The sequence below is a fragment of the Ischnura elegans genome, chromosome 5 (genome assembly GCF_921293095.1).
Source record: "Ischnura elegans chromosome 5, ioIscEleg1.1, whole genome shotgun sequence".
In the NCBI taxonomy this organism is placed as follows: Eukaryota; Metazoa; Arthropoda; class Insecta; order Odonata; family Coenagrionidae; genus Ischnura; species Ischnura elegans.
Window position 1 is genome coordinate 127,588,224 of NC_060250.1, and position 26,514 is coordinate 127,614,737.

The 26,514-nt window shown below is 38.1% G+C and overlaps 1 protein-coding gene across 1 annotated transcript in view; it reads right to left on the bottom strand.

The window, feature by feature from the left end:
- LOC124159535 (b(0,+)-type amino acid transporter 1-like) overlaps positions 1-11,961 on the bottom strand; it is a 92,889-nt gene extending 80,928 nt beyond the window's left edge. Inside the window, exon 1 of the mRNA XM_046535415.1 lies at positions 11,531-11,961. The gene's annotated coding sequence lies outside the window, so the exon portion shown is untranslated. The remainder of the gene's footprint in view (positions 1-11,530) is intronic.
- Positions 11,962-26,514: the final 14,553 nt, after the last annotated feature.

Consider the following 26,514-nt stretch of genomic DNA (forward strand, 5'->3'; position numbering starts at 1 on the left):
GAGTTTGAAATAACAATAACAAACTAAAACATAAAATGGAGGCAGTTCAAAGCTAAGTACTTCGCTTCGCCAATAGATAATATTATCATTACGTACCCGTATTATGGTAAAGTTATGGGGAAAGTGTAGTATTACTTTTCGATGTGTGATAACGTAATCTATTATGCTAATGCTCGCCGGGAGATGCTGCAAATTATTTGCTATATCGTAGAGAATGGTCGAAAAGTCGTGACCTTGGATTGAAACTAATTAATTTTGAAATGATAATGGACGTGTAATCGCGCTAGCGATTTGAATGTAAGTAGTTAACAGTTGATTTATGATGATTAAAAATCGAAAAGGAGTTTAACGATGTTGATATGTTGGAGAACGTACTTGGCAAATGTTGATAATTTAACTTCGATATAAAGTAATTGACGTTTGAATCACGGATGTACTTCAATTAGCAGTACTTTTCAATTTGCCGTGTGAAAATAAAGCTGCTCAATCGAATTCACCACCATGCGCATATAACAATTGAACAACGTGGACAACTATAAAGTCAACAGAGCACTCCAGTTGAAATAATTAAGAATTATATTGGTTTTTAATCGATTATAGGGCATTTTGAAATTAAATAAACAATAAATGTTTGCTAACATATGCATTCAGTGCTCGTTTTTATGTCAGCATATGCTTGTCACCATGGGTTTCGAACGTTATAGGCCGATGACGCTCGCAGTGTGATAAAGAGAGCGATCACGGTTTCATAATCGCTGCTATCACCTTCCGTCGTGGGAATCGCGTTGCCCCTGGCAACGACATCGCTCTCACCCTTCTCACAGTTACATAATCAGGGTGCTGGAAGTTAATTCACCCGGACATTAAAGAACGGAGAGAATTTCTTCTGTTTCTGTTATGATTAAAAAATGTTGTCCTCCCTTCCAATATTCGGTCTACCTTATTCGTTCGTTACTCCATGTCTTTCGCATTGCCTACGCTTTAATTTTAAGGGATCCATGGAGGAAAGTGCTAAAAAGAACTGCCTCTAAATTCATATTGTATTTCCGAAACCAAATGTAACTGACCTTTATCAATAGCTTCTTTCTTGTGTAGTTAAGGGTAGTTATTAAATTTGGTACAAATACATGAGTGGTGAATTCCTAATGGCGTGAAAGAACTATCAGTTCAGCTTGAGAGGCAATAGTTGCTTGAAGACAAAAGAGTTAAGGAAGCTCTTAGTATAATAACTGTAAATAATTCATGTTTAAGTATACCGGGACTAGCCACGGTGATAACTTTTACAGATTCACCCGCAATGCACAGATTGTGCGAAAAATCCACAGAGGAAAAATCATTTGCCTTGACCGGGATTCGAACCTGGATCCCTCAATTTCCTGTCGAGTGGTTAAAGTGCTAAAAGCACTCGGCCGGAAATCGAGGGATCCGGGTTCGAATCCCGGTCAAGGCGAATGATTTTTCTCTGTGGATTATTCGCACTGTAAATAATTCATTTTGTTAGCCTGTGGCCTGTTCTGTAATGCGCCCATGATGGTGTTGGAAGCAATGTGGTGTGCTGTACACTGCTCAATAAGGAAATGAGTCGGAGGCTCCTGCGATTTAAACAAAGAACTTCGAAAATATGGGCATGTGTTCTATCGAATCCCGTGGTGCTACTTTCGGTTGCGGTCGACGCGTCCTTTGCATTATTTTCTCATTACCGTTTCTCACGTCACATCATACAACCTCCGTGGTTAGACACGCTCAAAGAGAAAACGTAAAAAATCGTGCTAAGGGACCATGAATTTCTGCGTTCCAAGTTGCCCACTTCTCTGAGCACTATGTTTCCCGAGCAACATCGGGTAGTACCTGCTAGTAAACGCTAAAACTATTTAAAATTTCAGGAAGTGTTTTAAATTGTCTGTCATAAGGTGGAAGATATGTTTTACTACTCGTGTCGTTGGCGACAGAGCGACCCAAATTTCACGGGGAAATCGGCTATAACTAGGCAACTGAGCCTTATGTACGGGTTGTTTGGTTTCTTAGTCAATCAGACATAACCTTTCTCCTTAATTATATAATAATTTTTTTGCATTAGTATAAAGCTATTTTTTCAAGGAAATAATTTCATAAACTAATGTCACAACTTGGTTTCCCCCCCCCCCCCCCCCCCCCAAGACCATGGCTTGTCCCTCCCTAGACCATGGCTTGCAACCCCCCCCCCCTAGTTATGATACTGGGTACGCCCTTGGTGTAACCACCCCACTTATGCGAAAGTGTGTACCGAAAATAGAACCTATTCTAATTTCGTACATGTTCTGTTGCGGTTCACAAAAATCGTTCGAGTAAAAAGGCAAAAAGACACGTGTTAATGTATCGTGTGAACAGACCTTTAAGCCAGGTGTCAGTAAGGGTGTACTATCAGCTGCGATGACCCGACGTGGCCCATGGCCTGAATGTTGCATTGTGTCCCCATCATCGACTACAGTGCTGAAGTGGACATCTTCAAGGACGAGGGGTTCGGAAGGGTCAACACTACGAAAAGAGTGGACCCTTTGAATAATCCAACGCCCCCACAATCCGAGGGTTCTTTCTGTTCGATTAATAACAGGTGAGACGAAGAGACTAATGCCTCATTCACATTACGATTGTTCCAGCGATTGTCGGAACTATCGTGCATTCACACGACGATGGTTAAAACCTGTGCTGCCCTCTAGTTCTGACATATAGAGTGAACGGGAAATTGACGGTTAGCAAAGCTGTTGATGTATGCGGGGACAATATATTGCTGTGTTCAAAGTGTATTTACCGAATAATTTTCTTCCGCCCATATTCTTCCATCCTGGGACAAATCCATGAAAAAAATAGAGCTTCACGAGCTTTTCGTCTTTCTCTTGTCGCTTCCGTTTCCGGTCTCCCAGCGCCTAACCATCGTAAAGTGGAAACGTTAGCAACTACGTCAACTATTGTCAGGACATGCATTCACACGGCTAGTTCGGCCAACTATCGTTGGGACGATCGCTCGGAAAATCGTAATGTGAACGAAGCATAACGTCATCCAATCCGATTCTGGTGCCTGGTCCCATTCTCTCCACTCTGCCGTGCTACAGAAATTCCCGAGGGATGCAATTTTAGAGTTCATAGTGAGATGCTGAATTAACGTGGAATGGGCTTTTTCACCATTTTTTATAACCCATTATATCCCAATATTACTTCTAAGTAACATCAAAAATGTATAGATTTACAGCTTTATTCAGAAAATATTTTCATTACGTGCTCTTTTGTGTTGTAAAGTTTAATGGTGAAATATGGAGCTTCCACAATAACTATGGTTGAATAGTAAATTTTCACTTTTAAAAAATGAAAAGTATTAAAATTTAATTTCTTCCAGAAGCAGCTCTGGGTTAGAAAAGGTTTGAACTCATTTAATCAATAGTTTTAGGAAATGGTTGAATTTTTTCTTTTTTAATTAAAAACTTTGTAAATTGACTAAATATTTACAATTTGGACTACCGGTTTTGTCGCGGTACGATATCACCCGGTCGTCCAATTTATATATACGTAAATTTCACAAAAAAATTATTACCGTCGATAGTGATAAAATCTCCCATTTTTTAGGAATGCCCTCTTCGCTTAGGCTACTCTACTGATTATTTCCTTCTTGCTTCGTCTGTCGCTGGTCACACGGCTACTCAGGTAGCAGAATCCCTAACCTCTTTGAGGTTTTGGCTTCCTAGTCATTCAAACATAACGTTATTCCTTAATCTGATCACTTTATTCTGTCTCGGTTTAAATTTACGAAAACGTGATAGGAATTTAAGGGGGCTTGATTAAATATATTTTCCTAATATTTTTCCCTTTCGCTATCCATTTCATCGGCCACTCGAATGCAGGAGAGAAATATAGAGATCACAAAATATTCGTAGAAATCACATTATTCAAACGTATTTTTGGGGTTTCTGGCAAGTAATTCATAGTGTACATTCAGCTGAGGACCTCCTCGATTAGGTTTCGAAATTCTATCCCTAGTATATACTTTTATTAAATTAACGGAAAGAAACGTAATGTATTGCTTTAACAAAATCAATTTATCCTATAAAAAATATGCTTTGTCTTAGTTTGAAATTTTTTTAAATGAAAAATGCTGAAAATTAAGTTAGCCAAGAATTAAGAAAGTATAATGCCTCAAATTATTTTATACGATCGAATTTACGAAATTTTCGTCGAAGCACAATCGTGAGGATTATTCGCAAGAAATTCACTCAATTCTCTAGCGCTAAACTACACTATTGTGAACAGGGATCAACGCCGATTGTGCTGTAATTACCAACTATTAATGATAATTAAATACCTCATGCGCCATGACGTATGTATGTATCAGCTGATCAGACCTGAAAAATCATTCGAGTCTCCATCCGATGGTTGCGCTGTCATCGGCCTGCATCCACACACTTCGTCGTTAAGTAAACAGCAGAAGTGAACTCCCAGGCTCACCGATCGCCTGCTTGAAAGTATTATTGTGGCTTCTCGCGAGGTACGGGTCGCGCCAAATCATTGAATCGCGAGCAACCCAGTTAAGTCGTTTTTTTCCACGGCAACGATGACCGACATATCTCGCAGCTTTAGCGTCTTAAGCTTCATCAGATTTGTTCGGGACACAGGTTGAACTTGAATGCGCAGTCATTTACATCCTTTGCATATATTGACCATGGATATATTTAAGCTGCGTAACTCATCAGTGGACGAATTAATATGGAATGAGTGCTTTGAGGCTTTATCTGGTTGTATTCTATCGTATCAAGCCGTATATTGGTCAATCCCGCTCTCTTAGATCGACACTTCGATCTTCATCATAATGCATTCGAAGGATCTGCATATTCATATACAGGGTGTCCCATTTATTTTGACCACCCGAAATAACTTTTTGTCCAGATGCAAATTCAAAATTTGTCTAGCAAATGTTCATTAGCCGTCCGGGGGACATTAATCAGCATGATTGCCTTCATTGTAGCTTTGTTATTTACTAAGATATGAACAGCGGTATGTTTTTTTTAAATGGCACTCTATATTTTTATCCAGCAATTCATTCATATGTATATCATGCTGCAGTCCATGCACAATCTTCCCATTTCAAACTTTTTCTCCGCTGTATGCGCGGGCTTTCCTAATTCTAACCATACCCATTGTCAGCGTTTTTAATTTTTAATATTTTTCGAAAATTCAATTTTCTAATAGCATAAAAGCATACGTTGTATAAGATAAGTTTATTTTGACAATACAGTATATTATGTTTTTCCCATTTAATTTGATGAAGGAATTTACTGGGATAGACTTTAATATTTTTTCAGAATTTTTGGAATTCAATATGAAAATATGAAGACACGAATGGCGATGCTGGCGTAAAACTCCTAATTAACATCGAAAATAAACTATATCGCGCTTTGATGAAGGCTAAGAAATTGGAATTGGTGTTTTTATTCGTTTATTGCTGACATTTGAAGTTTACCTAATCATAATTTGATTATAATTCGTTATATGGGAACAAAAAAGCGGCATGTAAGCGTTTGTGTGTAGAGGATGCTGTATATAATAAAATGAGACACTGAAGCGTTAATTTAGAAGACATTCTAAATATTTTTATGTCACGCTGACGAACCCCTCGACATCAAAGCTTATTAGTGGTATGAACTTCATAACTAACCTCCTTTAAGGATTCACATCCTTCACCTTCGTTAATAATTACGGCTAAAAATGCACCTTGTGTCGTAGAACTACTAAAAATTACTTACGTTTGAGAGGAAATATGAATTAATTAGTAAGACCAAAGTGCAGCCCAAAAGTGACCATATTCAGTGAAAAGAACATGAGTGGAATACTGTTAAGAGTTACTTAAGCTTGTGTTGCTGAGTTTCTGTTATTGTCCCTTACTTAACGAGGAAAATGCGATATTTTAAAACTTTCCGTTTAATCAATTTCTTCTGCTGATTATATGATGACCTTCAGATGGGGAAATATGTGAGGGGCTTTAAACTTGTGAATGAAAAATCCAAGCGGAAATTTATCCTCAAAATCCTCTTTCACTTGATAACTAGCATGAATAATCTCAAACGCTCATCTTGACATGATTTACTGATCGGTCCTAGTCGGTTGCTTCGTTATTGTTAGTGTGGTATATATCCGTCACGGAGATTTTTTATCATTTTATTTTAACTTAACTGAATACTTAAGACGAATTATTTAATCAAATAGCAAGAACTATATACCCTCTTGGCATCAGTTTCGTTTTGACAGGAATTAATTGGTACGTATAATTCTATTCTTAGAATTCCTTCAAAATCCTTTTTACGAAACGCTGCATTTGTATTGTGAGTCACATTTGTGCCATTTCTACGTATTATTCCATGTCTATGTTTAAACTTTAAAGGGTGTCCAGCGACCGGGAAAATCGGGAATTGTGCGTAATGCTTTAGTCCCTGGAATTGTGCATGGATCATTCATGAATTTTTGCTCCGACCAGAAATTTCAAAATCTTTTATTTCAAATTCATTTCACATAAAAATTTTCCTGTTCAACACCCATTTTCTGGCTTAAAATGTGTTTGCCGTAATTTCAAGTGCATTAACTCAGTAAAATTACCGCAGCCGCATCGAGATGTGAAATGTTAGACTAAAAAAACAGAATAAAAAAGACTAGCTCTCTTGAATCAAGTAAGATTAAAAAAAACACGAAGAATAGAATGCCAGGTGATGTCAACGTCTACTTATGAGGTCGGAAAAGCGTCTTGGCTCGGATTGAATAAATTTAAATTTTACGTACAGTGTGTGTTAACTAACCTCTTCCCTGTCCATGTGAATATATAAATATAATATTATTTAAAATTATTGAAGTAATTAATGTCATCCTCTTTTCCTACCTGTTTGTTTTTCCAAAATGCAACCTACTTCCAGATTAGCCAACTTAAAATTTTTAGCACAGATTAATACCAAATGGCATAGAATTCTTACGCCATAATTAGTTCTTAAGAGGCAGCGTGAGCTGCCGTTTCGAGAATTGAACATTTGTATTAATCGCTCAGCTGCTACTGTTTAAATTTAACGATTTGCGATAAGTCAAAGCAGCTTCCGGCTATTCGGCGTTGAGAGAATGCAAGCAATCGAGGTTAGCAATAATGTTACAGTAAATAAAAAAAATCTGAAAACCTCATATTTATTCGAACTAATAAGAAAAAAATAAATCCTTAGCCTAAGGACCCGTATTTAAATTTTACGGATAAAATACTAAAACTACTAATAGTATGAAATCAATTGGATTCAAAATGTCGTTTTTTCCACAATCAATATGGTATCATAACGGCACCGTAAGAACTGACAAATACATTAGATGACTTGTACTGAAGCCGACTAACTTATGTATTCTTTATTTATTGTTTATGAATTTTCTTAGTCTTCAAACATCATATTTTGAGTGTTCTACCTTTTTTAGCGGATTACCTTAATGAGTGGTTGGCGAGTTTTTCCATTGCACGAATGTGGTAGTTTATTTTTTTAGTATGCGTTAGGTTTTTTTGACCGTGTGGTGTGCATGCGGGAATCCTATTGCATGCTGGCGATTGATCACCCCCTGCCAAACACCCTATAGATGGCTCGCTGGGTATTATGTAGATTTCTTAGCGTGACGCAATGCTGCTGTACCTGATATGGGTAGAGAAATCGTTACCATCCCTGATAGTAAGTAATGCATCTTAAATCTATTTTCTTTATCTTCATCACGTGGTCCGTTCTTCCATGACGACACCATGCCATAGCTCGCCGAATGGAAAGAAAGATCCCATAGGAAGAGGGCTGGCCTCCAGAAGTCGACAAACTGACCGCAGGCCTCCCTAACCCTTTTAACCGGGGGCTTGCCAAACATTCGGATAACGGAACCGTTTTTGGTTTGCGAAATATTTTCCCTAACGGCCGAGAGGACAACAATTCCCTCAATATCCTCACGCAGGAATTTCACTGACCGTAGGCTAGTCCCATTTTCGCTTGCTTGTCGAAGCTGGATGTAAAATTTGCATTATTATACGCAGCTTTTACCCAAATTAAGCTTGGAGCCACTGGAGACACGGAGGCTACGTGCTAGGCTTGGATTGCTCAAGCTAATAGAACTAATATCTTTCAGACTTATGTAAAGGGCATCATCATAGGACAGCACTGCCTCTCATGTCCGAAAGAAACAATTAAATAGTTTTCCGAACGGATGGATAGGTGTGGGTTTTATTTTTTTTACGCCGACAATAAAGAACTTAAATAAATTCTCTTTGGGACTAATTAGCCACGTATCAACATTCAGCCGTTTCTTGTATTTAATTTGGCAAACGGCTCTTTAATATCCCCCGCCACACGCCTATTGAGGCGGTTTGCCGGGAATTATGTAGGTGTATATTATGATACTTATGAATTTTATGGTAGGATATCAGGCAAAAATCCGATTCTTAGAATACCTGGAAATTAGACGACAAAAAAAACTATGATTAAAGGACTCTTCTTCATCAATAAAAGCCGCCATAGAAATAAAAACTATTTCTATGGCGGTTTTTATTGATGAAGAAGAGTCCTTTAATCATAGTTCTACGTTTATAACACTTGAAAATGAATCAGTCACTTTGTAGTGTATCTGATCCTAATCATATAAATGCCAAAATATTAATGTTGACATAAGTGGATTTTATTGAGCAATGATTGGAAATGTGGATGTTCGGCTTAGGCATGCAGACATTATTAGCTAGACACTTAAATCTTAATTTAATGAATTATCGAGAATTATGGGCATTTCGGGCCATGAGCAAAGACTAGATAGATACCAAGGAGATATTATATTTCTCTTTTCTTATAAAATTTAAATACCGGCAGTAAATAAATAGTTGTATCCGGGTTTTCGTAGTATTTGGCTTCTAATCTTCTTCGTACCCTTACACACCTTTGCAGACATTTTCATATTGCATGAAAATGTAGGCAAAGTTTTAGTTTATTTTCATAGTTTATTCATTTTGAGTCACTTTATAAAATCATGACGAGAGCAGACTGAACTTACACGATTGCTGGGGAAAATGCTATAATACTATATATCTTCAAGGCTCGACATGGATTTTAAATGAATGAGGCTGGAAACCGTTATTTACTTGAAGGCTACTTGCTAGGCTTAGGTCTCTTGATCGATTAAGAACAGCTTTCTTTCATAGCAACATGGTGAACATTATATTAAAACCGCTCTACATTAACGATAAATTTAGAGAGATATTTTCCCAAACGGATAGGTATGGGAATTCTTTTTTCCAATAATACCAACAATATAGGACTTAGATAAATACGACGCGGAATTTCGTTGGAGCATTACCTTTGAATTTTTAACGGCTGGCGTCCTAACAACCCCCGCCACTCGCCTATTGCGACGGCTTGAAATGTAGTATGTAGATGTGGATGAAGTTATTTCCTCGAGGTTGCTATTTAGGGACGACAAATGATGAAACACGAAACGCATAATCAAACCTGGTAACGACACTGTTTTCGGTTAGCAATTTTTTTTCTTGGAGTGCCGATAAAAATTCATTTCCCGGAATATCCCCAAGTAGGCGTCATAGAGGAATTTCATTGACCTTAGGCTTTGTCCAGTTTTTTTTTTTTTTTAATGCTTTCCAGCGAACCAAGTTCAATAGGCAAAAATCATCAGAATTTCTGAAGATTGGGCAAGAAAAAAATATTTTAAGGTTTTAGGGACAATATTGTTGCAAGGAAAAAAATAACTCTTATATTATAGTCCAGCAAAATCCGCGAAAAAATTTTTAAAGCATTTCTTGGTATTTTCTACCCAATCTCATCGGTGAGAAAGTTTATTTTACTGGGAATATAATGAAGTTATTAGACGCACCAATTTTATGAAAGTTTATCGGATGTTAACCGATAGATCTTGAATCACGAATTGATGTTCGCTTAAGGAAATGGTTGGATATTGCTAGGATTCGTGAATCGTTTTGTGGGTAGATTTTCGGAGGAAAAAGAGCAAGAGAGATGCAAATTCACGCTCGTCAGGCCGAAATTCGAATACGCGGCGAGTATAAGGGATCCGATGCAGAACGACTTAATTCGCGAACATAATAAAATACAACGGAAAGCCCCGCGATTGGTCAAAGCTTGCAACGAGCCAACAGAGAACTTTGCACAGCTTGTATAAGAATTAGATAGGAGGCTGCTAGTCTCGCAGGGTACGTGATAGGTGTAGATTGCTTGAACTTAGAAACTCCCAATATTTCGATGCCCAACACAAACGATGAAATAGGAGAAATTTTTGTGGAAAGGATATGCGAAGAGATTAGTTATTCCTGCCGAAATTCGAATGTCTTTAACCTTCCATGGCACAGCGCAGATTTTTTTTTCATTTCTTTTCACCACGAGGCGGTATAGACCCTTGACGCTTGTAGTAGCTTTTTGTTTTCACACGCTCTTTGTATCCTTTCTCTTTTCGCATTTATGCCGACTGATCAGTGGCTGATTGTTCAGAATAATTGATAAAAATAATGGCACAATAAAGCGATATAAAAGCATTATTAGATAAATAAGTTAGGAAAATAGAAAACACTGAAATTAAAGAATTCACATGCTAAAATACATTACATATAATAATACTACTTAATAGCCTAAGGAGTAGGAACGTTAAATCTCACCTTGCTGGATTAATCTGGGCTCTATGACTGTATATGCATAGTATGAAAGACATCATTTATGTGTTCGAGTACACTGATAATGGTGACTTAAACTTTAAAGATGCATCACTGAGCCATGCCAAGAGTCAATAATGTTTTTTCACTCCTCTGCCTGTCAGACGCATTGCGCCTGAACTCAGCAATTGCAATATTGCGCCTGACGAGGGGTTAATGAATTAGGTTAGGTGGGACTCAGTAATAAAATCTCAAATGCCAAAGCAATTCTCAAATATCTCCAACGCGAACTTCATTTTTATTTTGTTAACTGCTGGTGTCCTACCACTCCCACCACACGCCGGTTGAGGTAGCTTCATCGAAATCATCTACATAATACCCCGCCAGACGCCTCAATAAGCGTTTGGCAGGGGTTATTAGGATACCAGTCGTTTACATATATCCTCTAACGACAGTTCGCCTAGCATTTTGTCAAGCTCTTTATTGTTCGGAGAAGAAACGAATTCCCTGTTGGGAAAAATGTCTATCTATATTTATCGCTTTTGTCGGAACTAGAAGCACATTGGGATTTTTATATAGTTTTTTCCATGTCGCTATGAGAGATGCTCTTAATTGTTCAACCTATCTAAGTCAATTAAAGCTTTCTGTACTCCCGTTGCAGTTTTTAACGAATCGCCCAGCTTTCCTTAGTAGGTATTTTATTAAGTTTATAGATTAAGTCCCTCTACGCTGGATTAAATATGCTCGCTGTATATTCAAGGTGTGGCCATAAGAGTGCGGAATAACATCAACTCTTTTACTTTTTCATCCGAAAGCTTGCGGGATAGTATTCGGATTCAGTCGTTCGCCTACCTGTTGGCTGCCGCTGGCAGGTTTCTCTCGGGTGGAGGGAAGTAGATCCTGGAGGCTACTCGCTGCGCCGTCGTCGCCAGAAACAGTGGTCCCGTTGAAAAAGGGTAAAATCAGGGGAAAGGAGCACTGTTGAGGGGGAACCGCTGCGCCCTTTCCACACACTCGCTTTAAATCGAAAAGAGGAGGGAACACTTGCACAAATGTAATGTCGCCGGTCCCTTCCCCACGTCTTTCCTCCTCGAGGCTCCCTTCGAATCACCAAAAGCACCCTGGGAGGGGAGTGTCACCCGTTCACGCCGTCTCCGCCCTCGTAGCCTCCCGCCCGCGTTTCGTTCCTGTCTCGCTAGACGGAGACCTCGGCTCGGAGTGTGAGTGAAGTGTCCGATCGTCCGCACTGCAAAGACTCTTCGCCTTTGTGGTCGGTCGGTGGTTCGTTCCCTCCCCCGTATTCAGTGCAAAACCCCTTTCTTCCTTCCCCACCTCCCCTTAGCACACCGCCCCCTCCCCACCACCCTTTTCCCCCTGGCGGCAGAAGCAACAGTCTCTTTCGCTCGTGCGATTCCCGCGGGGGCGCCTTCAAATCACTCGCTCGTGATGCAACTGAACTCGCGAGGAATACCACGTGCTCCATCCTCCCCTCCGCTCCCTTTCAACCCTCTCCCCCCCCTAAATCTCCCCCTCCCCTCCACGCTCGTTATCGCTCTAGTCTCTCTTTTCTACATTCCCTCTCTCTCTCTCTTCCTTGCCTCTCCCTCTCTCATTATTTCTCTCAAGTCCAGTCGCGACACTTATCACTTTCCTTTAGTGTGTGCCACCCCCAAAAAAACCCTCGTCGGAGTTTTAAAAGAGTTCTGAATATTTTCTGGGGGAAATTATTGTGAGATTCCAGATTTCCGAAGTTAACCGAGTAGCATTTTCGATTAGCCATAGCCCTGTCAAATTTCAAGCTTACCCTCCATTCAAAAGTCGTACAATAATAATTTATGAAAAGTTGGTGTGTTGCTGGTTGCGTAATTTAGGAAACCTTGGTCTCCCGTTGAAGTCTCCATAAAATATTGATTAGGTCTCTTATGAATTAGTATGAATTACCATGAGAAAAAAATTCCCCTGGACTGGGACGGACCTTTGTCCATCAAGTATCATCATAAAATTACAATGAGAATCAAATAACCTGGATAGCGTAGATGTCTGCGCGGTGGCCCGGAAAGCCGAAGGTCCGTGGTTCGATTTCAGGGGAATTTTTCTCGCGGCTTTTCGTGCATATTGCACCGCCGATAACGTGGCAGGCCTCGAAAAATTATACATTACAGTGGTAGTTTTACTGATGCGGATTTTAGCAGGAAACTCGTTGCGTGTAGAGATAGGAGTGATCATCGTACGATTCTATCTTAAGGCCGTCTAACACGGGCCACGGAATTGCGCAGGTTAGAGCTGCATTAATTTCTAAAATGGCGCGGAATTGCGCGAATGCATGAACGAAATTAGAACGGGCTATTTTGCCGTCTCGCATCCACGCATTCTCGCACGTGTTCTAGCAATTCACCGCTTTACACGACGCAATTTTGATTGCGCCTTCGCACGTACGTCAGATTGCGCAATTCCGTGTACCGTGTGAAGCGGCCTTTATAATTTCAAGCATACACTTCATTCGAAAGTCATTGAAAAAAATAATTATTGAAGTCGGCGTGTTGCGGGTTGCTTAAATTAGGAGACCGTTGTCACCCGTTGAAATCTCTTTAAAATATGTAGTTTTGTAGGTAGTTTGACTTATGCGGGTTTTTGCAGAAACACCGTTGGCCCACCTGTAGGTTATTTGGCAGATAGTGATGAATCACCAAGGTGAAATGATCTCCTATATGCACGCTACATGTGATGAATAGTATGCAATAAGAAAAATAACTAAAATTTTTTGCAGGTGGTGTGAGTTTTCACCAAGCATGCGTCGCTCCATGAAACGCGAGACTATCACACAAATACCCATTCAAAGAAAGATAAAACTTTACAAACGCCTATTAATTAATACAGATATAAATATGCAGGGTTAGAATAATGCAAAGTGTTTACCGCGGAGAAATAAAGATCAAACAATAGTAAATAATGAATGGATAACTCAGAAATAAAGTAGGAAGATATACTGAAAACGCAGTTTGAATAAAAAATAAAATGGCAAAAGAAAAGCAATCAATTAGTACCGCAGAGAATGTCGCCGTCATTTCCATGAATCGAGAAACGGTTGTTATCTCCGATAGTTCGAGGAAAGAATAACGTGTGGAATGTCAGCCGGTACATCGTTACATTATTCAAATAGCATTTTTACTCATTTGTTTGATTTAAAACGTGTTTGGAAACTGTATAAGGTACAAGTTGCATGTTAAAATAGTGACTATTACAGTAAAATTTACATCCCAATGGTGGCTAAATGTTTTTTTTGCGAAATCTCTAAAGGTATGGTGATAGTTTTTCGTCTTTCACCGTGGCATCCTAATAACGATGACAATGATGTATTGTAAGAAAAAATATTATTCCATAAAATTAAGATGTACATTTCATAAAATTAAGTTTTAAAACAATATTTTTTGAGAGTTTTTATGATAATTTTTTATTAATATTTTGTATCTTGTAGACGCGTGTCCTTGCTCGAAAACTTGATCTTTTCGTGAAGTTGAAGAATAATTTGCCCCAAGGGCTGATTAGTATACCAGCTGACCCATTGCCAGAATTATTTCTCTCCCACGCATGTTTCGCTCCCTTTAATTGTGATCAGCGTGCGTGAGGCCTTCGCTCTGTCTGGAGGAGAGGTCTGCGTCTTCCCGCTGTGACCGTGTCGCCAGACTAATCCACTCCTTCAGTCTCGGTCCATCAGGGTACCAACCTCTCTCCTCGTGTTCTGGCTTGAATATTTATTTGGCTGCATGAATTCCATCACTGAATTAAAATTAATCATTCCTCGCATCCTCATCACTTTCCACTTCCAAATTTACTCCTTAAAATCCACAGCTGTACCTTTGACTTCGAAAATACCTAAATTTAAGATTCTGAAAGTAATTTAAAAAACATTATTTAAAGAAGCGATGCATATTTTTAACAACAAAAACAGTTGCAATAAAAGATCAAACATAGAAATTTTTTTAATTTAATGAATCAAAATTGGTAGATTAGCATGGCCTGTATTAGCTAAGCTACCATCAATAAACAAAATACATTCACTGTAAAAGTAGGTGTGTCAAAATTCTTGTTTCTTCGTTGAATAATTTATAAATAAATTAATTAATTAATAAAAATGCCATGAAATGTTACTGCAATGTTTTTTTACAAAGTGAAATAAAAAATAAAACAATTAAATTATAAATTATTCAATGAAGAAACAATAATTTTGACACACCTAGTTTTACAACGAATATGATTAGTTTATTGATGGCAGCTTAGGTAATGAAGCAATTCAAAAAGTACTATCGTCACATTCCTTTGGTACGCATTTTCTAATTTAAAATCCATGGTACAGACGAGCCATGCTGGTTATTCCCGGACTGGCTTCATATGGTACGTACCATACGATGTGTGATACTGCGATCGTCATTGCACTATTGTTGAGTTTAGTGTTGTAGTCCAGCCCAGTCGTTAAAGATGAGTCGTTAAGTTTTTAGGAGATTTTCCAATGACAAATCTCCCAAAAATTAGGAGATTTGCCTTTGGAAATATGGTCGTTTGAAGTGTGAGTAGAGATAATTATTTCTTTCTGTGAAAAAAATCCCTGGTTATCAAGGATACATTTTACATCATTCGTAAAAAGGGAATACTTTTCCATGATAATTTATTCATTAATTTTTTCGTAGAATCGTCGTACAAAACCTAATAGGGTGGTTTCCTATTATTTTTTATTGCCTAAATCGTAAGATTTAGGCAATAAAAACTTAAATGAATTTAGACTCCTGGAGTAGTTATTCACGCTTTTAGATTTTTAAATGACGATATCTATTTTTCGCGATTAAATGAGAAGTGAAAATTTTCAAGCGCGCGAAAACGGGACGGCTAAGTATGAATGCTGGGAAAAACCCGTGTGACGTCGTTCTGGTTCCCGCTGCCGCAAGTGAGGTGACCTTGGGGCGAGGCTTTGAGCGCTGATACGACGCTGGATGCTAGCAGGTAGCAAAGTACCCTGCTAGCTGGTAGCGCTTGGCTTAAAAAAGGATTATTAATACCTTATCAAACGAAGGAAACTTTCCGACCTTAGGCAGTGTTAATAGGTGATTATTAAGACATGTTTCCCTGAGCTCTGTGCCTCATGCATGCATAGGTAATTTCAGACAATGTAAAACTCCTATCTACTCGTATAGAAACTAGGTCCCTGTGACGTCACGTAGAGTGGTATCGCATGGGCGACAATCTGGCCTTTTTCAAATGAGATGAAAATTGACCATTAACATTCGTCCAAACTGGGATTTCTAAAACCAAATAATATGCATATTATGAATACACTAATGGCGGGCTACACTAGCGAATCGCAATCGCCTTTCGTTTTCTTTGATGAAGGAAACTACCCTATTAATGTGCGTCCTGAAGTTTCCTCATAGCTTTGAAATCTGATTGAGTTTTGTGGTAGCGTTTTGGCAAATATAGGTTAATTTGTATTCCTACCCGTTAAAAGTAAAATATTACCCATAAAAGATCGTTTTATGCAACCTTTTTTCGAAGTTATAGCCTGAAATCATATTGCTAATCCTTAACATTTTCAGGCAGATGACTGGAATGTAATCATTTGAAATCTCTTCCTCAGATCCGTAGGGGCGTGGACTGGTTTAATGGAAGCTGGCGATTTGGTGAGTAGAATTTTTCCAAACTTTATTCGATTTATATTCAGATTTATAAACGGTTTTGTGCGAATAATCTTACTTGAAGTGTGATCCCTATTATATTTGATGTTGTAAATTTTCGCGAGCGTTTTTGGTTGACAACCTAAAGATTAAGCCTCACTCTACGTCATGTTATTACTGAATATAAATGCTGATTTCCAAGCGTAATATCCTAGTGAAGGCTTCCCGAAATTTCCAGGGGGGGCAGCTTATTAATTTTCGTTGAGAGAGTTTTGTTATCTTATTACCTATCACCCATTGCATCTGACACGCTTTTTTTATTTCATTATAATATTACGTCATCAATGACGTGTTACGAGTACTTGAGTCAAAATAAATTGAACTAAGAGCGCCAACAGTCATTTTTTCTAGCTACCGTAGTCTTTATAAGACCTCTTCCGTGCGTAAGTAGAGTAATAGGGTTCTTTATTCTTAAAAGGAAAGGTAGGTAATGTGGTATGGAGATAAAACCATTTGAACATATCAGAATTGGCAGTTAAATTTTTCTCCCGCCAAGAATTACAATAAGATCCGGTATATTTTAAGCAGAGTAGGGCAGTGATAAATGCATTTAAGTCCTTTCTGTGATGTGTATTTGAAATCAAAATTCTTGTATTAAGTGCACGAAAAATGTTTTTTTTCGTATCACATGATTGTCACATTCAGCATTTTTTTTATTAAAGCCGCTTTTTTGCTAGGAGAAGGATATGGAAATGCTTAATTTAAATTCGGTTGTTTTTCTTTGTATGATTAGTTTAAAGTATCGACAAATAGCTGAAGTATTGTCTTACCTATTCTGAATGCACGATTGATTTCGTTGGACTGGAACGAAAAATGAACGAATGCATGAATATATTTAAACAGCATTTATTTTATGTGCACATATTTGCACAAGTTGGGTGATTACCCGATTTTTGGGCGATTTTTGCGTTCGTTCACGCGTTCATGCATTTAAACATAAACTCGTACGGGTTGTATCGTGTAACTAGGCCTTAAATACTTGAAACTTTTTTCAATGCTCACGCCTCAGGTAAACATGTATTTCTTAAATAAGCTATAAATTTCGTTTAAATGATAACCTTGGTTTTTATCCAAACGGTGGTAATTATTACGGCTTGGTTTCGTTAGACGTTATTTATCCGAAATCCTCGTAGTTTTTCGAATAAAATTGAACATAAGGCTTCTGACGGAATTTTTAAGCATTTATATTATCACAAACAATTAACTTCATCTTGCTGATTTTCTCACATACTGGACCGCTTTTTCAAGGCCATTACATTCCAATTTGATTAATTGCGAGTTGTGCGGGAATTATTCCAAATATTAGGAAGAAAATGAGGAACTTGCATGGGTCGTAGATTGCTCTAAAAACTATTTTGAATAAGTCAAATGGATACATTAGCTCGCAAAAATACCTTCAGTTTCTCCATTCAACATCAAAAGAAATAAAAAAATTGCATTTAAAATCGAGAAAAATTTCTCTGAGCCGACCACTGCGCGAAGACGCCCGAGCGTTGCCGAGGCCAGGCGTGACGTCATAGGTGCCTAAACAACCGTAGGGAGTAGGGAAATACGCTGAGCGCATGGTGTAAAATTTGTTTTGAGGGAGTATTTAGCCTCTCATCGTCACTTTATTTTGTTCTGTTATTCTTGGGAAAGTTTTCCTATTGCTATTGTGCCTAGATTATTACTTGGGATATTAATAATGCGGCATCGGGATGATGAAGTACAAGCGTTTCACTTCGTGTGTTTTGGTTATCAGAAAAATGGATGATAACGTTGCCACTCGTTCGAATAGTACACCTGAAATTCATCTACGTCTACATAATACCCCGCAAGCCGCCTAAAAGGCGTGTGGCATGGGGTGTTAGGACACCAGCCTTTTTTTAGGACACCAAAAATTGATGCCACGACCCTCATGGAATTTGTTAAGACAAATTATTGCTATACGTCGGCGGCAAATCGAGTTGTAAAAGAAACTTGTAATACTGGAGGATAACGATCGTAAGCTGTGCTGTTGACATTAGAGTAAGCTGTGCTGTTGAATTTGGCAACGCCGGATTAACGGAGAAGGTAGTCCTATCCGCCCTACGGTACGAATTCACAGCAAAACAGTCTGCACACAATCCACATGTGAGATCGCGAATCGGTTCCGCTGCCAACACACACACAAGCTACAACCTATTTCAATAATATATGTAAATCCATAAACAATATACTAGCATATACCATAATAATATAGTGGGAAATAGGCAAATACTCTTATCAAAAACTGGATGTCACTATCACATTCTTATATTCATCACGTACAACTTACAATAACAGAACTCGTTATGATGAATACAACTATTTATTCACTGATTTAAACCCTTAAATTATCCCACACAAGTGACACAGGTGACATTTCTCACTACTATTCGTTGAAATAATGGAATAACAAACTTCACACACAGTTTTTATTTCAATAGCGTGATCGTGAAATGTCATATCTACGGCGAACAACGGAGATTAGCACGCCACTGACAATTTTTACACTACTGTTAGACATTTATCGATAGCGTAGTAGCACTTTTTACAATTCAATCACGATGGAACACTGATAACTCATGGCCGATATTTTTCAACCTTGTCAAACTTTGTGCATTACAACCACTGGCACTGTGATTATTAGCAGTAGCTTAACGGGAGATGTCACGTTGAAAATAACACTATTTTGGCACAAAAATGTTCCTAGATGTCTCCAATCAGCGAGCAAAAGTTGCATTGACTGGAATTCACCTCATAATACAAGCACAGACAGTCCTAAACGAAGAATTCTCCGGTACCTACGAATAAACGGATGAAGTTATTGTATATAAAAGCTAAGCGGACATTAGTAAACATCAAAATCGTTCTAAATACATACTTAAATGAATGATATGCCGTCGATAACATCAACTTACAATTAACGTATCCCCTTTCCAATGGCCGTGGCTCAGACTCCTACAACGATGTTATTTAGGTATTATCAAATTTTTGGTTTAACTGCTCCAGTTTTATATTTTATGCCCTTACTCAGATATTAATATTATAAATAATGCAAAATACGAGGGCTTCCAAACCTCTATCGTCGGATATTTATCTTTAAATATAAAATATTCAACACGTCTAACAAACGAAGCTCTCACAACTGCTGGCAACTATTACAAACAATCACAACAATAGCTTCGCGTGGTGTTTAGGCACCTTTGACGTCATCGAGGCTTCGTCGGCAGTGGCTTGGGGGGTGAGGGAGTTTTTCCCGCGCTTTAAAATTCGTAATATTTATCATTAAATATCTCGCGAAGGAAAACTCAGATTTACATGCGGTTTTCTTTGTTGTATTCAGAAAATAATTTTCTGTCCGCCTATGAAATAAAAAAAATTCATGCAAGTTCCCCATTGTGTTGATAAAAGACCTCAAAAATAATCAAATCGGATGTGACTCTGACATCTGTAAAATGAATTCAGTTCAAAAATATTTGGGAAAACAATTCACCTCATAAATGACAGAATCGAAAGATATAAATAACCCTTAGATATAACATTTAGGTCATCAATACTCCACAAATATGACAAAATCAGATGTTTAAGCCCCTCACCTTGATTTTGGGAAATTGTAATCTTATATAGATAGAAAAGTGATGCAAAGGGTTATAAGTACACTTGGAAAAGTGTTCCAGTCAGTTAGAATATCGTTAGTAGTTAGTTAGTTAGCAGTTAGAATCGGATGATAAATATTCAGTTTTAATTGTAAATGATGTTCATACTCTTTGAAAAGTTAGTTGGAAAAGTCTAGAGTGTTCGGTAATCAATTTGTATGAAGGGTATCTATATATCATAAAGCCCCTTAACGACCACTCATTCATTCATTCACTCACTCATACAAATGTTTGGGGTGAACGAGACGAGATACGGCAAAAAGTCTAATGAAGACCCCCTCTAAAATTGTCTGAAACCCCAGGGAAAATTATGAAAACACTAAATTTACAATTATTTATCTGTCTATTCATATAAAATTGAGTATGGGGATTAGTTCAAAAAATAGCCACCAAATTCCAATGGCGGCGCGGCAGTCATGCAAACGAACAATCATAGCAACATATTTGTTTATGCAAACAAGAAGAGCTAAATTGGGAAAGAAGATGGAGGAATTAAAACGAAAAACTGATAAATATAAGGAAGGAAATTAAGAAAGTTACATTTGAAGTGTCTATTTCTTTGCGTCTTCTTTCCGCAAGAACAAACATCTGTTTAAATCAAAGCGCATTCAAATGAAAAGCGGAGAATTATAAAGTAGGAAATTATTTGTTGTTTTTGATATATTACGTCGAAAGTGTGGTGGTTATTAATTTCAAAGTTAGCAAGTGCACTAAATGCCAATTTATAAATATTGCTGTTTATATTTCGTGCTGTTGACTATAGTTCGTATCTTGTTGGCGATACACGATTGTAGTAGAAAGACTTTTAAATAAGTCTTACATAATATAGGTAGGTAAAAATGATTTTATTTTAATTTTTTGAGATGGTGATAACTTTTTATTTATGTTTACGTTTTTTTTTCGTTAATGTCCTTTTTAATGTACAATGTTATCCGTGAGCTGCAGGAGTGAATAGGCAGTGAATAATACAATATGGAAGATAAGTGCAAATAAAGGTATTTCTTATTCAATTATTTGTCTTGCGAAAATCACGTAACCTTGAGTGACTAAGTTATTCAACTGTGAAAATTATCGAAATCTTGACATTCACAATGTCTTGTACACCAAAGGCTGTGATCCGTTACTCACCAGATTTATTGCGCATTGCGTTGGATATTAAAGCTGAGATATTTGCGTATCCCGATTCATTAAAACTTTAAATAGAGGTATTTCTGAAGTAAAATCATTCGCGAACACGATAAATAATATTTCGATAAAATTCGTCATACTAGCCCCAATTCATACTAAGGCGCATTTGTTCTAGATATTGATATTCAGTCCATACGTAATTCGCGTACGAAGGGGAACAGCTGTTACATCTTATTCGTATATCAAGAATTTGGTTGACTTTTTGTGGAAAATAATTAAGAAACGTGTTTTTCATTGTAATACGTAAAGTCGTTATGTTATGGTATTACATATGCATTGGGTGTTACAGTGGATCGTGGTCTCAACGTTTTTTGTATTTGAATTGAATAAGTGAGAGAAACTCGTAGAAATTTATTTTACTTTTTTAGCCCCTCAGAAAAACGTTTCTCTTTATAAATATTTACATTCATATTGTAGCCTACGTACCATGCGCTCGTTTTACGTGAAAGTGGAAATATTGCTTATACCTAAGCTAGCCAGCTTAAAAGTAAACGATCCTTAAGTAACAAGTAGCAAACAAAAAGTGTAAGACCTCCCACAGTGAGCATAACAGGCCGCAGGTCTTTTTCGGGGGCGCCTAGGGGGGGCAGATCCCCCCCCAGCGAGCAAAGCGAGTTAGTTTTAATAAAACCCCCCATAAAAATGAAAAAAATTAAGGATGCACACCAGGATGTAGGATGAATTTTTAACAATGTTCGATTATTATGAGCAAATTTCAGATCTGAGACGCTGATCTCAGTCCACAACTTTTATTAGTCGAGAGAAAGTCAGAGGAAGACCGGTGCCCTTGGAGTAGTTATCGCCTTAGTGTATGCATGTGTGTATGACGGGCAGTCGCCATAAGGGAAAACAGTTCTGGTCAGGGAAAGGAGGGAGAGGGGACTGAACCTCCCCCCCCCCCACTCCTGCATGTCTTTAGGCCAGGGTGACGTCATAGTTAATAACATCTGAAGATCGGAGACGGGAAATTAAAATAATGGGCTGTCCACTCCCATCCAGCTATCGCGTTTGCCTGCGAGTCGTCTTCTCAATTCAGCGGGCCCGAATTCCATCCCCTTGTTTCCCCGACCCCTCTCCGAAATCCACGCAGATCACGGCGGGGCATCATCCCACGCCAATCATCCCCTCCCGCAGCAATAACGACCCCCGCTCCGGCGGCGCGGAGTGGTCCAGAATTGCTGAAGGCGTGGTAACCTATCGGAACCAAAGGACAGTTGAAAATCAGGGAAAGATACAGAGAAGAGAAAAATTGAGCGAGTTATTGAAAAATTACCACGAAAAAATTGAGTTATCACAGAGTGGAGAAAAATTGTATCAAGAAATTTTAATCCTGGATAGCCGATTTTATCATTATTAAAGTATTCTACCGGTTAAGGTAGGTTTCCATGGAGCGCTGATGAAGAATTCCGGGAGACTCCCCTTACATCATGCACTTCCCTCTTCAGTGCACAATAATACCTACTACCTTTCATTCTATCTGAAAATCCTATTCTTTTCTTTCACCTCCCTCGTTTACCTAACATTCTTCCCTCTAACACTGTTGTCAACATCCCATCCCCGCTAAGTACTAGCTCTATCCATACATTCTGCCTCCCCCGTATCTCATTTAAAAGCTGCCTCTGCTCACCCACCATGTCCAGCACTTCGTCGTTCCTCCTCCTCTCCGTCCACTTCACCTTCTCTCGTACCATAGAGCGGTACGTGCTCCCGTAGAAAATATTTTTTAAATAACCATTTTTTGAGCCTTTTTCATTTTTATTTCCTTTTTCATTTCATTTTTACTCTTAACAACAGGAAAAATTAAACAATTTTAGACATTTAAGGTTACAAAAATTATTAATTCATCGGAATCTTCGAATAATTCGTTCTGTACAAACAATTGAAAAACGCTCCCACGCATCTTTTCACGTCCTCACTTTTAAATCGTCTGCATTATTGAGGCGACGCCGCGCCGCGCGTTGACGGTTTCGGCCCGAAGGTCACGTGAAGTGATCATATATTATAGACCCGCTAAGTAGCCCGTAGCCGAGTTCGCCATCTAATTGTGTGGGTGTTCGAATAAGCTTAGTTAGAGATACTTCGAATTCTCCACTTTTCCATGAAAAAATATGTGATTAAAACGAGAGAAATCAAATTTGCTGTAAAAAATCGATAAGAGAAATGATAAGTATGGATATAAAAATAAATATTTGAAATGAATATATTAGAAATATATAAATGTAAGAAAAATCGATAACATTCATTCAAACTAAATAAAAATGTAATTATTTTGGATTTTTTTCATTAATTGTTGTATGACATCACGAGATGTCCAAGGTGCAATTTGTAACGGCTGAAAAAGAGGGGAGGGGATAGCCAGCGTTTGCGAACCATTCCCCTCTATCGCCTTACCCGTTTCCGCAACAACGAACTTCGAAAACCACTAAAAAACACAAGAAAACGTGACCACATTCATTTCCTTTTATTAATTACAACAACCATCCGTAACGGATGCACAGTCCAGGAGTATTAAAATAATAATAAAATCCAAAAGCCCGTCCCGAAAAAGACCGAAGTTTCCGCCATTTTAACGTCGCAGCAATAGCGGGAGATGAAAACTTTCGGTTTTCGTATTTTTCCTCCGATTAATTTCTGGTTCCCCGCGTCCCTGCTTAATTTCAACCCTCAGCTCATCTGGGAGTGATGGGGAATTTGTATCCAGGAGTGAGTCCGTGAGTGAGGCACGCATCGGTCTTTATGTATTCGGGGAAATACTTTAAAGAATGAGGTACTACATTATTTTTCCGGTATCGCTTGCAACTGATAGTGGTACATTGATCAGTATCGAGCACCGAGTAGCGGTTACTTTGTACTTGCGATTCCCTGCCGCAGTGGCGTAACTATCGGGGGGAGGGGGGGATGAGGGGATAGTCCCCCCCTCCCAAAGCCTCAGAGAAATAATATAATTATTTATAACTATTGTCTAGATAATAAATGCATCTCCCTTTGGTCAGACAACAACCAAAAGGGAATAGATGGTTTTAATAATATAAAATAAAATAAAATAGGTTTTTCCAACAATCGTCAAAGGTCTCCCGAACGGTGACACAATGATACACTTTTACAGAATGCTATTTTTTTGTTTATCAAGTTTACTTGGCCTCAGGCCATTCAATGGAACGTAGATAGGTAGAAAATTTCTGCTATGTGGATAAAATAGAGGAACAATTCTGGCTTACATGGTATAATTTTGTCTTCTTTGTTCTATGTCAAGATGTTGAGTAGTCAACTTCTTGACATAGAACAAAATTCACACTGATTACTGTCTGTTTTAATGGGCATGTCTAGGCTAACCCAAAACATATCGTAAACTTCTGCCGGCAGGATTTTCTGTCAAGTATGCACAATCAAGCAGAGGCGCCAATGAGCCCCTCCACCAATTTTACGAATTGCTAACTGTGAAAGAGTCTGACAAATAATGAGAACCATATGTCCCCATTTAAAGATCTAACGTGTACTCCTCAAACTATTTGCAGAAAAAACCAAAGAGCTTAACCCTTTCACAGATAAGTTGATGATGTCACAAGCTCAAACTGAGGAGGTAACCATTTCTCACCCACTCCTTGAACTCAGGCATGCACCACTCATGCTTTGTCATTGTTTACAATCTAGTGAGCAATTCCTTCATCAGTGACAGTTTGTCCGTGAATGATAATTGAACCAGAACTTAATGAAGTCACCAACTCATGAAATGTGGGCCACAACAAGGCGTCAATTTATTTTAAAGTTACAAGAGAATGGCTTAGTGGAGAACAAAATTTTGCGTCATTGTTTATCTTTCCCTTCCATCTATAAAATTGCTTCAGAAAATTACAATTTTGAATCTGAGTAAGCAAGTGCATTAATAGTGAAAGGATTCAGGGGTGGATATAGGATTTTTTTCTGGGGGGGCGCAAGGGTCAGACAAGCAAGGCCGAACCCAGGACTTTTTCTGGGGGGGGGGGGGGGGGGGGAGGGGGCAAACGGTCTCCTCATATTTGAGATTAAAAATGACATACAACAATTACTGTACGAAATATTCTCTTTATTTTAATATGAAAATTTATTACTTAAAATGAGATAAAATGATTGAGGCTCTGAAATATACAAATCAAAACGAATGTAATGATAGCATATTAAAAATCTTGTCTATTTTTTAAGCATCTGGGGGGGTCACGTGCCTCCATGCCCCTCCCCTAAATCTGCCTGTGAAAGGATTGTATTTTTAATCATATTCTGAGTGAGCATTATTCACAGTGAGCTTATTAACATTTTACCATTTGCAAAAAAAAAATGAAAAGGTTAAAGAGGACTGCTTCGCAAAACGTGAGTTAAAATGTTTTTACAAACTCTACCGAACATAAGTAATCACATGGTAATGACCACCAGGAAGTAATTACGGAAATAAAAAAATGGGCAATGAGGAATAACGATGGGGCAGCAGGAACAGTAAAAGAGACATGATGCATGAAACCCTAATGCATCCAATCCTAGAGAATTCTGCAATTGCATGGGTAAGAACAAGAAAATACAGACAAGGAACTAAGTGAGATGTATAAGAGTGATGGGCATTCAGCAGGGAAAGAGCTTCTGTGTTTGTTTTTTTGATTGAAACCCAACGTTGTGTATCTCCCCTTATAAGTCAGCACTTGCCTTTTTCACAATCCCTTGCAGAATTCAATGGATGGATGAGAAAGTCAGATAACGGTGAAAAAAACCTTCAACACGGGGCCATTCTCTCTTCTGTTTAAGAGAAAAAAGAACCATTTTATTTTCATGAGTTAGCAAAATCCGTAGAAATCCATTTACTTGTTCAGGGAAAAAATTACATTGAAAGAAGAAATTGCTCCCGATAATGTGAACAACAACATCTCATGTGAAGCCCACACATAAAGCTGAGTAATTGGAGGACCAGCTTTACATGAGTTCGTTATATCATCAACTTAACAAAAAAGGATTAAGGCTGATGATTTTTCACTGTGAATATCTATCTCAAGAAGTAGGTGATGGATTGAAAAACAGAAAAGCATGTGTCCCTTTATTTATCCAATTGCATATAGCATTTAACAATAAAAAAATTGGTGAATGAGTCCTATGAAGCAATCAGTGTCTTAAGGAGTAACCAGTAGACTTTACTTTGGCATAATACAACACATCATCAGCTTGTAATCTATACTTTCCCTCAAATATAGGTAGGGTTTCATTCATGGACTTAATTCATTCATTCATAGATAAAATATAGATAGAC